Source organism: Astyanax mexicanus, chromosome 1 (assembly GCF_023375975.1).
Source record: "Astyanax mexicanus isolate ESR-SI-001 chromosome 1, AstMex3_surface, whole genome shotgun sequence".
Taxonomy (NCBI): Eukaryota; Metazoa; Chordata; class Actinopteri; order Characiformes; family Acestrorhamphidae; genus Astyanax; species Astyanax mexicanus.
The window spans coordinates 111,254,487-111,268,920 of NC_064408.1; the positions used below are offsets into that span (position 1 = coordinate 111,254,487).

At 38.2% G+C, this 14,434-nt stretch overlaps 2 protein-coding genes across 2 annotated transcripts in view; one reads left to right on the forward strand and one right to left on the reverse strand.

Annotated features, from left to right (window-relative positions):
- Window positions 1-14,434, reverse strand: part of LOC111194747 (zinc finger protein 804B) — a 262,097-nt gene that overhangs the window by 123,244 nt on the left and 124,419 nt on the right. The gene's annotated exons all lie outside the window — the stretch shown is intronic.
- LOC111194722 (vitellogenin-like) overlaps window positions 6,750-14,434 on the forward strand; it is a 291,932-nt gene continuing 284,247 nt past the window's right edge. Inside the window, exon 1 of the mRNA XM_022679416.2 lies at window positions 6,750-6,754. The gene's annotated coding sequence lies outside the window, so the exon portion shown is untranslated. The remainder of the gene's footprint in view (window positions 6,755-14,434) is intronic.

A 14,434-nucleotide genomic window follows, 5' to 3' on the forward strand; every position in this document is an offset into this window, starting at 1 on the left:
CCTCCGCCGCTCTGCCGCTCACTGCCTCCCACCTCCTAACTGATGAGCGGTGATGTTGCGTCGCTTCAGCTCCGCCTCTGGGAGTTTCTCGAGCCAAGGTGGGCTGGTCTGTGAGTTTCTGCCTACGTTGGCAGAAAGATAATTCAAAATTCACCCGTTTTTCGGAGGGGGGGAGGGGGGATTTCTTTGCTTAGCTCCTGCAGACAATGGGGGCTGCAAAACAGTTTAATGTGCAGGTGTACACATTCAACTCGGAGAGACCTACTGTATTCCACAAAAAACAAGAAAAATCGGATTTTCGCGGAAGGTGAGCTTTAAAAAAAATGAAGGGCTGTCAACCAAATCATTTCAAGAACTATAAAAGTATCCTCAAGTGCTGTCACAAAGACCATCAGAAACATTGTGAACATGATGAAACTGGCTCTCATCAGGTAAGCCAGGAAAGGAAGACCAAGAGTTAACCTCTGCTCCACAGGATAAGTTCATCAGAGTTACCAGCCTCAGAAATCACAATGGTAATAATGCATTTTAATTTTAACTTAATTTTAATAATTAATTTTAATTCCTATTACATGTGATATTTTGTGTTGAGGAATGTTAAAGGCCTACACAACTTCAGAAATGGAATGTCCCATCAATCTGGCCATCTGCTATTAGACCTCATTCTAACTCTTATAATTCATTCATGTGGCCTTGACTTGACTTGAGCATACTGGCCAGTGTTCAACTTTACACACTAAATCAAACCTTATAACTTAGCCTGGGCTGATATGGGTCTTCCCATTATAATTGTAATGTCTCAGAGTTCACTTGAGGTTTGCATTTTTTGTAATTTTTTGTAATGTAATGTTTTTTTTTGTCCAAAATATGCATAGCACTTCAGAATAGAGGGTCTTTATAAAACTTAATTTAAGATATAATTTACACCTAATTACCAGCCAATGGTTTGATAACATTTACTAAGGTACTTATCAAGGCAGGTATTATGATGTCCTCCTGTATGAAAATCTATTCTGCAACTAGAGGCATTAAAAATTCCCCAAAACTGCCTCAACCCACTATCAGTAAAGAGGAATGACATAATTAGAAAGCTCCACAAATCCATGATTTCTCTATATATGGAAAACTAAATAAGACCAGAGATTTAGATTATATATCAGCACCTCTCTACCAAATAGACCCACATCTGACTGTGTATTACTGAGATCTTTGAAGGGAATCACCAACATATCCTTCTGTTCACCACTATAAATATAACACCACTATAAATATAACACCACCACTGTGCTACTACATACATTAAATACATTAAATCCCAGCCTGGCTGTACTCCGTGCTTCTGTATGAGACTGCAGGTTATTTCTAGTGTGTTTTGCTCCATGGTAGACTTTTACTTTACCTCTGATTATGGATGCTCAGTGCTTTAGCACTAAAGTGGAACTGTCAGAAATGAAACCCTCTGCTATGTTTTATAACCTAACACAGCATTTATTCATGTGCATATGAAAAATAAAGCATAGCATCTGGCACATTTGATTTATTTTGACCCCAAAAAGCCTTTGTCGTATGCATATATCATGAAGGAGTGTGTTCCACTGCTGTACAGGTGGTAGATTAACAGTAGAATCATTCTGTGTTGATTTATTTTGTTGTTTGTTTGACTTTAGTGTGTGGTACTAAATTAAATATTCAATTTATTTTTAAACCGCATAAATAGTTTAGGATATGCACAGTGTTCTCAAGTCTCACGCTTTGAGTGTGTGACACACGCACCTCAGCGAGTTCACACGCTCACACGCCACACATGTTATTTCTCACGCTTGCCAATCCATCGGCTGTATATTATAATGTACTCTCGTTGAGCCAATCAGAGTATAGATCGCTCTGTTGTTAGGCAGAACTAGTCAAAGTGGGTGGAGTTTCAGCCAGAGTGTCAGGTGTGAAGAACTGTCCGATTCGAAAGTTCTGAAACACACGCCGGTGAACAACTCAAGGAGAACACCGCCAACATCAACCCCCCCCACCCCCCCTCCCCCCTTTGGTACAACTAAAGAAGAACTGAGCGCACCCACCACCACCCCCCAACCAATCTCATTCCCACCAAACTTCAAAACTTGAGAGCCCTGGATATGCAGTTGTTTACTATAAGATGAAAGATAAAAATAGAAGGCATTGATAGACAAAAAATGAAACATGCTGGGTTTATGTAGAGACTAAAGGGCAATTTATCAATCTGATTGGCCTACAAATGCCAAAACAGTCCAGCTCCTTCCTACTTGATGTTAATGGTTAAAGCCAGATCTGTACCAAGAGCTCTTAGAGCTTCCAGTTCGGCTCGGCTCGAACCTCCATCCCTCAAAACCAACAGAAACCAAACATCCAGACTCTTCTCTGTGCTGGAGCACCAAGTGGAACGAACTTCCACTGTGTGTCAAAACAGCAGAACAAAGTTACTCGCTGTCTTCAAACGCTGAATGAAGACTCATATTTTCTCCTAGGGTTCTAAACATGATCAAGCTTTGTGTATCTCTTGATCCTAGTCTCTACAAATTAGCTATGGATATTTTGAAGTAAACAACGAAACACTGTTGTAAGTCACTCTGGATAAGGGTAAATTATTGGTTGAGTCCGGACATGTGATAGAGACAGATGTATGCTGGGGGATGGAGTCCTAAGGCAGGGATTCTTAATGAATTTTGCCCATATCAGACAATTTTATCTCACATTCAGCATAGAGAGTCTAAAAAAAGAAGAGTATGAGGTTTGTTGGGAGCTATAGTAGGCTTTAGCCTGTATAAAGTGTAGAATATACAGGCGTGAGCATCCATATATGCACATGCTGTATGTGAAAGCAGTCACATGCTAAGTGTGAACACAGTGACTTCCCTTCACTCAGATTCTGGGATTAAAGTCAGATTAGCTTCTGCACATACGGCACGATTTGATTTCTTGCACCAGAGGGGTGCCGTCAGCCAATCTTGCCACCTCCTGGATGTGATGCTAATCAGGCACACATACACACAAGTGTTGGAGGAAGGTTATTTAGAAATTGCGATTCTAAAAAAGAGTATTCATATAGTGCAAGCATGCTCATTCGTAACAGCTCCGATTTCACCTTGCAAAAGTATTCATACAGCTTGAACTTTTCCACATTACAACCACAAACTTGTAAAATGTATTTTATTGAGATTTTATCCGATAAACAATCACAAAGTATTGCATAAGTGGAATGAATAAGTGGAATATAAATGATAAATGTTTAAAAAAAAAATATCTAATTAAAAAATGAAAAGTGTGACGTGCAAAAGTATCCACCACCATGTTTCACAGTAGAGATGGTGTGTTTAAAGTGATGAGCAGTGTTACCTTTCCTCCCCATATAGCGCTTTGCATTTAGGCCAGAAAGTTTAGCATTGATCTCATCTGAACACAGAACCTTCTTCCACATGTTTGCTGCAACTGCAAACAGCAATTCATATGTTTTTTTTTTTTGTTTTTTTTGACACTCTTCCATAAAGGCCATATTTGTGGAGCGCATGACTTATAACAGTTGTCCTGTATACAGATTTGAATTAAGGGTTTTAGAGGGCTGAACAGTTTTGCACGTCACAGTTTTCAGATTTTTATTTGATTACAATTTTGAAAACCATGTATCATTTTCATTCCTCTTCACAATTTTACAATACTTTGTGTTTGTCTATCTCTCAAAATCTCAATAAAGTTTGTGGTTGTAAGGTGAAAAAAAATGTGGAAAAGTTTAAGGGTATGAATACTTTGGCAAGCCACGGTATAATGTGATGCTAAGAGTGGTAGAGCTTTGCAAGAGCATTATAAGAGCATTACTGAATGGTGCATTATTGATTAAACAGAACAGCATATAAAAACACAATAAATACAATCACAGTTCAACAACATAAGAATTGTCATTGTTGTTCAGATTACAATGTGTCAGATGGACATAAATCATAAAATGAGTCATAAAACAATGAATCAAGCGAGCCAGACAGAAAAATTAAAAGATCAAAACCAGAGTAAAAAACAGAACCAGAGGTGATAAGCCAGGGCTTCCTAAAAGTCATGCGTAATTCAGAATTTCTTTAAGAATAAATAAATAAAAAATAAATAATTTTCAGTTTCAGTTCACTACAGTGATGTGAATAAACTTTAGATTAGGTAGACTAATATATAAATATATATAATAATATATAATATAATAATATATATATATATATATATATAAAGCAAAGCTCTCAATCTACAAGTCTTTGTTTCTACTCTCATCTACATTCATGACCGAAAGAATGAGGTTACAAATACAAGTGGCCGAAATGGGTTTCCTCAGTAGGGTGGCTGGGGTCTCCTTTAGAGAAAGAAGGGCATGGGCAATAACATAATGTAATTATTTAGCACACCACATAACACAGATATACAGTGCACTGGATGGCACATAACACATGTATATCATTCCTTCAGCAGTTGGGTATAGGGATTATGTTTATCTAAAGAGATGGCAATAAAAATGTCATACTTTGTTTATACTTTAACTATTACAAAATATTCAAATCTATTGATGCCTATGATCTTTTCTATCTTGTTTTCTGTCATTTTGATTTTAGCAATGTTTTAACATATATATATATATACAGTTAAAAAAATAAGAGACCGCTTAAACATTGAGTTTGTTTGGTTTTACCAAACTGAAAACCTATATAATAAACCAACAAACCAAGTTAAACTGCTTGACTGTTTGCACCAGGAGTGGCATAAAGTTATCCAAAAGCAGTGTGTAAGACTAGTGGAGGTCAGCATGTCAAGATGCATAAAAAACTGTGATTAAAAACCAGGGTTATTCCACCAAATATTGATTTCTGAACTTTTAAAACTTTATAAATATAAACTTGTTTTTTTGCATTATTTGAGGTCTGATTTCTCATTTTGTGCAAATAAATGCTGTAAATGACAATATTTTTATTTTGAATTTGGAAGAAATGTCTGAAGTTTATAGAATAAAACAACAATGTTAATTTTACTCTATAAATAGCAAAATCAGAGAAATAGATTTAGAAACTGAAGTGGTCTCTTAATGATTTACAGAGCTGTATACATGTTTTTTTACTTTTTATTGCACACTGTCAAATTTCACAAAAACTTTGGTGGATGGAAAACTCTGTAGTGACATTACTGTACATAACAAGGAAATAATGTTTGGTATGCACCTGTCAGAGTTGTCAATACTTTGCAAAGTACGTACAGAAGACAAACAGAGTGGAGACAAACTGGTGGATGGTGAGCATATGACTGAAGGTACATAACGAGGTGGATTATGGGAAATGGAGTCTCTAGAGTCCATGGGAACAATGGGGAAGCCTAAAAGCATGACACACCTAGAGTTTTCTATTTGTGTTTGTGTGTGTGTATATTTACAAAGTGCTTTAATGTGTAAAGATAATTAGTCTAAATACATCTTAAAACACATGTATGCACCAAAGATTACTAAGATTCGCTAATGGTATGGTCATTTTATGCACATGCTGTAGAATACACATTGAGCACATTTGAGATAAATGTAAATAAATCATGTTCAAAGAATCTGGAATTACATTTTCATAATGCATTTAAATCCATGTGTAAACCTACAGAACCTCAAAAAGCAATAACACATATATGAGTCTTTGTTTTTTAAACAGATAAAGGAGCCAAAATGAGAAAGATGGCACATCCATGAAGTGGGCATGCCTGTCTTACTTTGAGCCAATAAAAGAGATTACAGGAAATTCCTTCTCGGAAATTTAACTCCATTGAGGATATACAGGCTTATAAGTAATCTGGTTATCTTAACGTCTGGTTATAAGATTCATCATGTGTCTGTTTAAAGCCTAGAACGGCAGAAAAACCTGCACTCAACAGCAGCATCTTATATTAAGAGCTTCACTTTAAAATAGAGGTGCATTTATCCTTTTTTAAAAAAAAATGCTTATCTCTCTCAGCGGAATTAAAGTCGCCACCTTGTTTCATTAACATTTACCAAAGGAGCGCATTTTATGGGCGCTGTTTGGGAGGCAATTTAAAGGCTGAAAAGGAAGTGCACTTTATTAAAATGAACCAGTCTTTTCACACTAGTAAATTAAAGAGGCCTTTAAGTTTGTTGAGAAAAAAAAGGAAAAGGAAATTAAAGAAAGGAAAGAGAAATTTCTTTATTCAAGTTGTTGTGTGGAAGTTGTTATATACTTTTTCAAACTAAATATTACACACTCTGGCCAACCACTTGCTTCCATAACCTTGAAAGCCTTCACTCTACACAGTTCACCGCAACCTTATGTCATGTGTTCAGCTCCAGCCAATCAGAGACAGTTCCCACATTCTCCATCCCATGACCACAGTTGCAAGAAAACGTATGTGAACACTTTTTAGGATTACTTGGATTTCTGCATACTAAGTCACAACAATAGACAAACTAATACCACACAATATATATATATTATATGTTTGCATGGTTTTATTGAACACAACATGTTAACATTTACAGTGAGGAGGGGAAAAAGTATGTGAACCCCTACATTAATGGCTTTTCTAAGAGCTAATTGGAGCCAGGATGTGATGAGATTGGGTGTGTTGGTTAAAGCTGCCATGCCCTATAAAAAAACACACACCAGTTTTGAGTTTTTTGTACTTAAGAAGCATTGCTTGATGTGAATCTTGCCTCACACAAAAAAAGGGCTCTCAGAAGACCTACGTCCAAGAATTGTTGACTTGCACTTACAAGAAGTTGGAAAGGGTTATAAAAGTATCTCTAAAATCTTGATGTTAATGTGTACACGGTAAGACAGACGGTCTATGGCGTGGTCGTCCTGTAAAGATGACTGTAAGAGCACAGCGCAGAATGATCAATGAGGTGAAGAAGAAACCTAGAGTGTCAGCTAAAGACTTACAGAAATCTCTTTTTCTTGCAGCTGTATATAAGATTACACAAATGTTAATCATAAATAGCTCTCTGTGTAATAATACATGTTTGATTTGTCTATTTCCTTGCGAAGTATTGCAAACCTTCTTGGTTGTAAACTGAGGGTTATTGCTTGCATTCAGTCTGTCTGTTAGCAATCTTTACCTGTTTTTGGCTTTTGACCAAAGCTTTTTTAAGTTTTAAATTTAACTCAAGTCCTAAAACAATTTGAGTTTATTAGGAAATACTTGTGGAAAAGGGGAAGAACAAAATATGTTAAAAAAAAGATGATGTTAAAAAAAGAGCCAATCACACCACCCCACACACAGCACCAGGAGTGGATAGCCTTCACATCTGCAGTAAACCACAACAGAGTCTGTTTGAACAGCTTGAAGTGAACCTCAGACCACAGATTTAAGGAAGACCAGAGATTGTTTGGTACTCTGGATAGCGCTCTGACAGCTTTCTTAGTTGATCAAACCTTCCAAACTCGCTGTTTGATTTGTTTTTTTCTTTCTTTGCAATGTACTGCCAACCTTTTTGGTTGCATACTGAGGGTTCTTGCTTGCATTTAGTCTGTCTGTTAGCAATCTTTGACTGTTCACTTGTTAAATGTCTTTTCCTTACACCTTTTGTTTTTGGCTTTTGACTTTTTACGTCTTAAACCTCACTCAACCTCAGTCATATCACAATGTAGGTTTATTAGGATATACTGATGGAAAGGGGAAATAACACAATGAAATAAGGCAGTGATGTTAAAAAAAGAACCAGTCACACCACCCCACACGCAGCACCAGGAGTGGATAGCCTTCACATCTGCAGTAGACCACAACAGAGTCTGCTTGAACAGCTTGAAGTGAACCTCAGAGCACTGATTTCAGGAAGACCAGAGATTGTTTGGTACTTTGGACCACTGTCTGGCTAAAACACAGCTTTCTCATTTGATCAAACCTTCCAAACTCGCTGTTTGATTTTTTTTTTTTCAGGGGCATACTGAGGGTTCTTGTTTGCATTTAATCTGTCTGTTAGCAATCTTTAACTGTTTACTTGTTCAATGTATTTGCCTTAGACATTTTGTGTTTGGCTTTTAGTTCACATCATAGCCGTATCTACTGTATGTAAACCTGTTTATCGCTTTTACATCTGCGAGTGTTCAATCAGTGATCAATCGCTTGCTTCTGAAACTGGAAAACTGGTTATATTTCATCAAAGAATTTTTACAGTTTCAGGCCGGAGAGATTTTTGCCTTCTACTGTAGCACCTGGATAATATCTTATAAAAGTCGACTTTATTCTGAATGTTAGGCTCTAAAATGCAAATGTGATTTTCGAGACTTCACTCCTGTTAAGTGCTAGCAGATGGTGCACTTGGTGAGGATTCGGAGAGGATTGGCTATGTTTCAGCCGGCCTTTAGAAGAAAGGTAAAAAAGAATACCTTGATTTACCTGAGATAACCTTGACTGTGGATAATTCTCTTTATCTCGGTATTTCTTCAGCTTCAATTTTTATTCGTTTTTATTTGTGAAAAGCATTTGACGAAAGAGGGGATTCAAAAAAAGGAAAAACACTCATACGCCACTCCAATCCCTTTTGTTCCATTTAATTTGGCAGAATGAAAAAAGGAGGCCGGCTGACGTCTCATTCGTCTTGAGGTTTCCTCCTCTGTGGAAATCATTACAGGCCAATTTGCTCCTCACACTTATGCTTTGCCTGCCAACCATATGCTGCTTATGTACCTTCACCCTGTCTAACAATGCCCCACAAACACACAGCGATACACACACAGCGATACACACACACATGAACACGTCACTCAGTCAGAGCATCATCTACTCTCATTACCACAGCTCTCCGCCGATGCCTTAGTGAAGGAGGCGGTTTCCCAGGCGTCTGTCGCAGCTCGTCCTTGTGTTCCCCAACAGCAGCAGCGTTCCTTTCGCCCGAGGAAAGGAAATTTTCCTTTGTGCTGATTTTGAGTCGAGACAAGAAGCCTCATGAAAAAGAAATCCAAAAGTTACATTGTCGTAAGCCTTGTTCAGGTGCTGCATGTTGCTGTGGTAACAGCGAATGAAAGCCAGACCTCGCGGAAGGTCGTTCGCAACGCTTGCTTTTATCCGTCCTTTCTTTGTGGCTGATTTTTTTTTAAAGACATATAAGAGGAAGGAACATGACCGTGATGATCTTCTTCTAGCACTTGTAAGAGATCTATTTATACCAAGCACAGCATTTCATTGGCATTGAGGAAGAGCTTAATGCTGAGTAGGTTCATGTTCAAAGTTGCAATGGCAGTATAAGTTGAGTCTTGAGTCACCCAGGACCAATTCTGGGCTCGTTTGGGGGAGGGGCTCACTAATGCTGGTTTGTTTTCTCACACAAGAACTTTTGACATTTGAACCGTAGACCAATGCGAGTTCATGTATTAGTTTTCTGGACGTGTATAAGATCACAAAAGCTTTGGCTTCTTTCTGTTTTTGTTTTATTATTTAGCTTGGATACAAAACAATGGAACTAAAGTTTTTATAAGAGTTGTGTTTGGGAGCCAATTTAAAAGCTGAAAAGAAAGAGTGTCACATCTTAGCCATGTTTTGTTGATGTCTTGTCTCCGCCCCAGCCCCATCCTAGCCTTTAATGTTTCCACCTGTCCCATCTGTTACCCCACCTCCTTGTTTCCTTCTCTAGGTGTTTCCTGTTTCGCAGTCTGCATATAGAGCCCATGTGTTCCTTTGTTCTCTGTCGTGCCTTTTGTATTTGACCCTCAGTCTCTGTAGTTAAACTTTAGTTTCTTATTTTGACCCTGTTGTGTAACACTTCTTTAATTACTGATTTCTGGTAGTTTGAGTTAGTTTTCACCTTTCATTTATTTGTTTCTTTGTTTGTTTATTTTTGCTTCTTTGTTAGATCTTGTTAGGTTTTTTTTTTTGCTTTATAGTTTTTTTTTCTTTAGTCTTCGTGTTTGCTCTTTATTTGTTGAGATGTCGAAGAGAAGAAAAAATAACCCCAAAACATGAACATTTGCTGTTGTTTTAAACTAGCATTCTCAAATAAGATTTACTCAAGACTGGTGGAGGAGAACATGCCAAGATGCATGAAAACTGTGATTAAAAGCCAGGGTTATTCCACCATATATTGATTTTTGAACTCTTAAAACTTTATGAATATGAACTTGTTTTCTTTGCATTATTTGAGGTTTATATGTACTGCATGTTTTTTTTCTGTTATTTCAGCCATTTCTCATTTTCTGCTAATAAATAAATGCTCTAAATGACAATTGTTTTTTTTTTTTGGAATTTGGGAGAAATGTTGTTCGTAGTTTATAGAATTAAACAACAATGTTCATTTTACTCAAACATAAACCTATAAATAGCAAAATCAGAGAAACTGATTCAGAAACTGAAGTGGTCTCTTCATTTTTGTCCAGAGCTGTAGATGCTACATAAATGACAGGAAAATTGGACCAAAAATCTTGTCGCATCTATAGTCTATATAATTTCATGCTCTAAAGATTTGTGCTTCCCTTCTCTCAGAGTCTCAGAGAATTAAAAGTTTAAAACTTAAAATTTAAAACTGCCTGATGAAGAGCAAAGCTGGAAATAGTCACTCAGTGTCTTAAGATATTTATTTTCTGAAGTTGTTTATGTGAAACCATGATGTTTTCCACTAAAGAAACCCTTAACCCATGACTATATACTGCAGGGGTTCAGGGACACTGTATGACCAGTCCGCTTGTGGTGATGGTTGTTACTTCACGTTACTTCAGCACTGTGCAGTAATGATTACGCAACAACAAAGGGCAAAAAGGCAAAGGGCCGGGGGAGGTTTGGCATGCCAACATGTTATCGGACTTGCTGGAAAGCAGAATGCTAGAGAGAGGCACTTTACTTTACTACAGTGGCAGCAAGCGCTTCTCATTCCAAATCTATTCCAGCCTCTGCTTCTCAAACCCCACTGCACGGGCGAGTGCTAGGCAGCCAGGCAAACACAGCTGACATTAACACAAGTGCAGTGATCTAAAGCACCAGTCTGTCTCACTCAAAGTCTAGTGTCCCTAAGGCTGGCAGCTTTCAAATCATATTACTGTCACATTATTCACACTCTTGAGCCCTCTCTACACTCCTCTTAATCCATCCATCCCAGTCCACCACTCAGCTGTGGACCCCTCCAGTTTATCTCAAGCACTGCCTTTCCACAGACTGCACACCAACAGAGGTGTGCTAATAGTTTTCTCCTAATCTATAATTCTTAATAAGGTAACAACATGCTAAAATATTTTAGGATATTTAATCACCATTACAGGCTGGACAGACAAGAAAGATGCCCACAAATACAGTAAAAATTTAGAATGTTTAATAAAGGTAGATAAGTGGATGAAGGACAAGGCATCCAAAAACAGAAATGGGCAGAAAAAGAAACACAAACCTTACTAACAGACTAAGGGCCAAAACCCAAGAGATAACCCAAATAATCCAGGTGAACAAACCAAAAGGGCAAACCAAATAGAAAAGAAAACAGAAGAACTGACAGAAAAATAGACAGAAATAGAAATCAGACCAAAGGGATAAAATAAGATGATAACGATAAGATATCTTCTATCTACACCCCCAGATGCAGGAAAAGAGCCACCTGCATCAGGAAGGACCCCACCCACCCAGCACACACACTTTTTGTCCCGCTCCCCTCAGGCCGGAGGCTGCGGAGCATCAAGTGCCAAACAACCAGACTGAGAAACAGCTTCATTCCGGAAGCTGTAAGACTCTTAAACTCCACCTAAACAACACACTGCACTGACACTTTACAAGGACAAATTACTGTTTACAAACACTGTCACTTTAAACCGCACTGAGACACTGAATCTAATTCCATATCATGCTGCTATAGCAAAACTTGCACTCTGGACTTCATGTTGCTGTTACCTGTCTACTCTCACCATTTATTTATTTTTTATTTTTGGGGTATTTATCTTCATCTATTTTGTATAATCTATTTTTATTGTATTCTTTATTTTATCTATATATCTATTAATAACAGCTCTTTGGGTGTAAACTGGATCGTGAGATCACAATTTCATTCCACCTCATGTACAACATGTGATGCGAATGACAATAAAATCTCCTTGGATCCTTGAAAAAAGAAAGGCAAAAAAAAGACTAAGACAAGTCATAGACAGGGAATAGGCCATTAATTATGCAACAAGGAGTTGGCAATACTTTGCAAACCAAAAAGACAAACAGATACTCGTAGTATGGAAGGAGTTTGTGGTAGGCTGGCTGAAGATTATGGAGAAGTCGATTGTTGGGGCAGATTTTGGTGCAGTCTGAAATAACCACTGGGGGCAGTCAACAGTTGGGGAAGATTTTCTAGCAGAAGAAGTAAACAGCTGACAGTTGGGGCAGATGTTTTAGTAGGGGCAGATGGGGATATTTTATAGGGCATTCGTAGAGACCTGGGTTGGATTTTGGGTTGACTGGAATTAGACTCTGTGGTCTATTTTTGTTCATTACCAATTAATGGTTGAGCTGATGTTGGGGCATCTGTATATATTGTTAGTATAGTTTGAGTCAGTTTCTGTGGACAATTGCAGAAGACGTAACAGTTATATTTTTTAGGGTTGATTAAAGTACTGTAGATCCAGCTGTTACATTTCAGCAGAGTACAGCAGACAAGAATATAGAGATAATCATGAAGGACAGATGCAACCATATAGAGGTCAGCAACGTGATGCAACATGTGCCTTAACCCAGTGTGATATTGGTGTGGGGAGACATGGGAAATTGGATAGGAGGAAGTAACACCTGTGCAGTGTGTTTCTGAAGAGCACGGCAAAGAAGGCCAGGACATAAAGAGTAGCAGCTAATTATAATCCATAAGAAAATAACAGGTGCAAGCAGAGGATTCAACAAGAACAGGAACAGGAGTGTAGGATGAACACAGATGTTGTGAGACTTTGCTTAAAATGACCAGTTTCTGCTGCCTATTATATTTGGGAATAGTAGATGTATTGATCCAAAGTGTCCTAAATTAATAATAATTAACCAGGTATGTATCAGAGGAATGCACACACGAATTAAGCTAAAATTAATCTGGTAGCCTCCAAAGACTGTACTGAAATAAACCATGAAATAAAGAATGACTGACACACCTTTTTATTAAAATAAATTAAAGTTCGGGGGCTCCCAGTGGTCCAGCAGGCTAATCGCTGCCACTAAGATTGGAAATTCGCTGGTTCGAATCCCGTTTATGTAACTTGCCATCAGCTGCCGGAGACCTGAGAGAGCACAATTGGCCTTGTTCTCTCTCTCTGGGTGGGTAGATGTCTCTCTTTAAACTCATCATTCCTAGGGTGATGTCGATCAGCACAAGGCATCTGTGAGCTGATGTATCAGAACCGAGTCGCGTTGTTTTCTTCCGAGCGCGCTGTGATGCTACTCAGCAATGCTGCATCAGCAGCAGTTTTAAAAGAGGCGGTGGGTGACTTTACATGTATCAGAGGAGGCATGTGCTATTCTTCACCCTCCTGGTGTGTTGGGGCATCACTAGTGATAGCGAGAGTCCTAAGAAGTGGGTTGGCTAATTGGCCTTGTAAATAAAATTCATAATGTTCATAGTGTTTTTGTTAGAGTTGCTGTTTTTCCCTCCAAGTAAGGCTTTCTACCATATTATAGAACATTGCTGCGAGGATTTGGTTGCATGTGGCGTTCATAAGAACATTTATTGAGGTCAAGATGTTGGATGCTGACCACCACATCCCATCTCATCCCAAAACTCCTCAACCCCAACCAGAGATAACTGTTCCACATCTCCAATGCTCAGTTGCACTAGCAGCATGCGAGGTGTTTCTACTGGCTGGTGAGTGCAGATCTATTGAGTTATAATCACACCTTTATGGTAATAAATAATGTTTTGCACAGTGGGAAGCTTTAAGAAATGGAAAATAAAACAAAATTTATGGTGGAAAATTTGCAATCTATGGTGGTCCAAGTGGGAAGTTCAGTTCTGGAGGTGTAACCCTTGCAGTAGGCAAGCATTCTGTAGTTGTGTGCATGTGCATCTTTAGACTGGCATTTCCATACATTTACATTCATGGCATGTAAATGTAAATGCATTATCCAGAGCGACTTAGATATGAATCATGTTACGCACAGGTAGGTGAATGTAGTGCTAGAAGTCTTGCCTGAGGACTCTTGTAGCATGGTGAGCTTTTTCAACCAGTCAATTAAACCTCAGTCTTCCATGTCTGTTACTAACTACACTACACTACACCACCCATTACTAACCATGTCCCCAGTCAACGTTTATTTAACTAATTTTACTAGATTTTATTGGCTATAGTGGATTCGATTGGGTGGTGAATGGGAAGGCCATTGAGGAACACAGAATTCACTATCATGTTCACGGAACCAGTGGAATGGTGTCCGATCATGCTGGATGTAGCCATTAAAGCCATTAACTGATGGGTAAATTGTGATCATGAAGGAACACAAATGGTCAGCAATAATT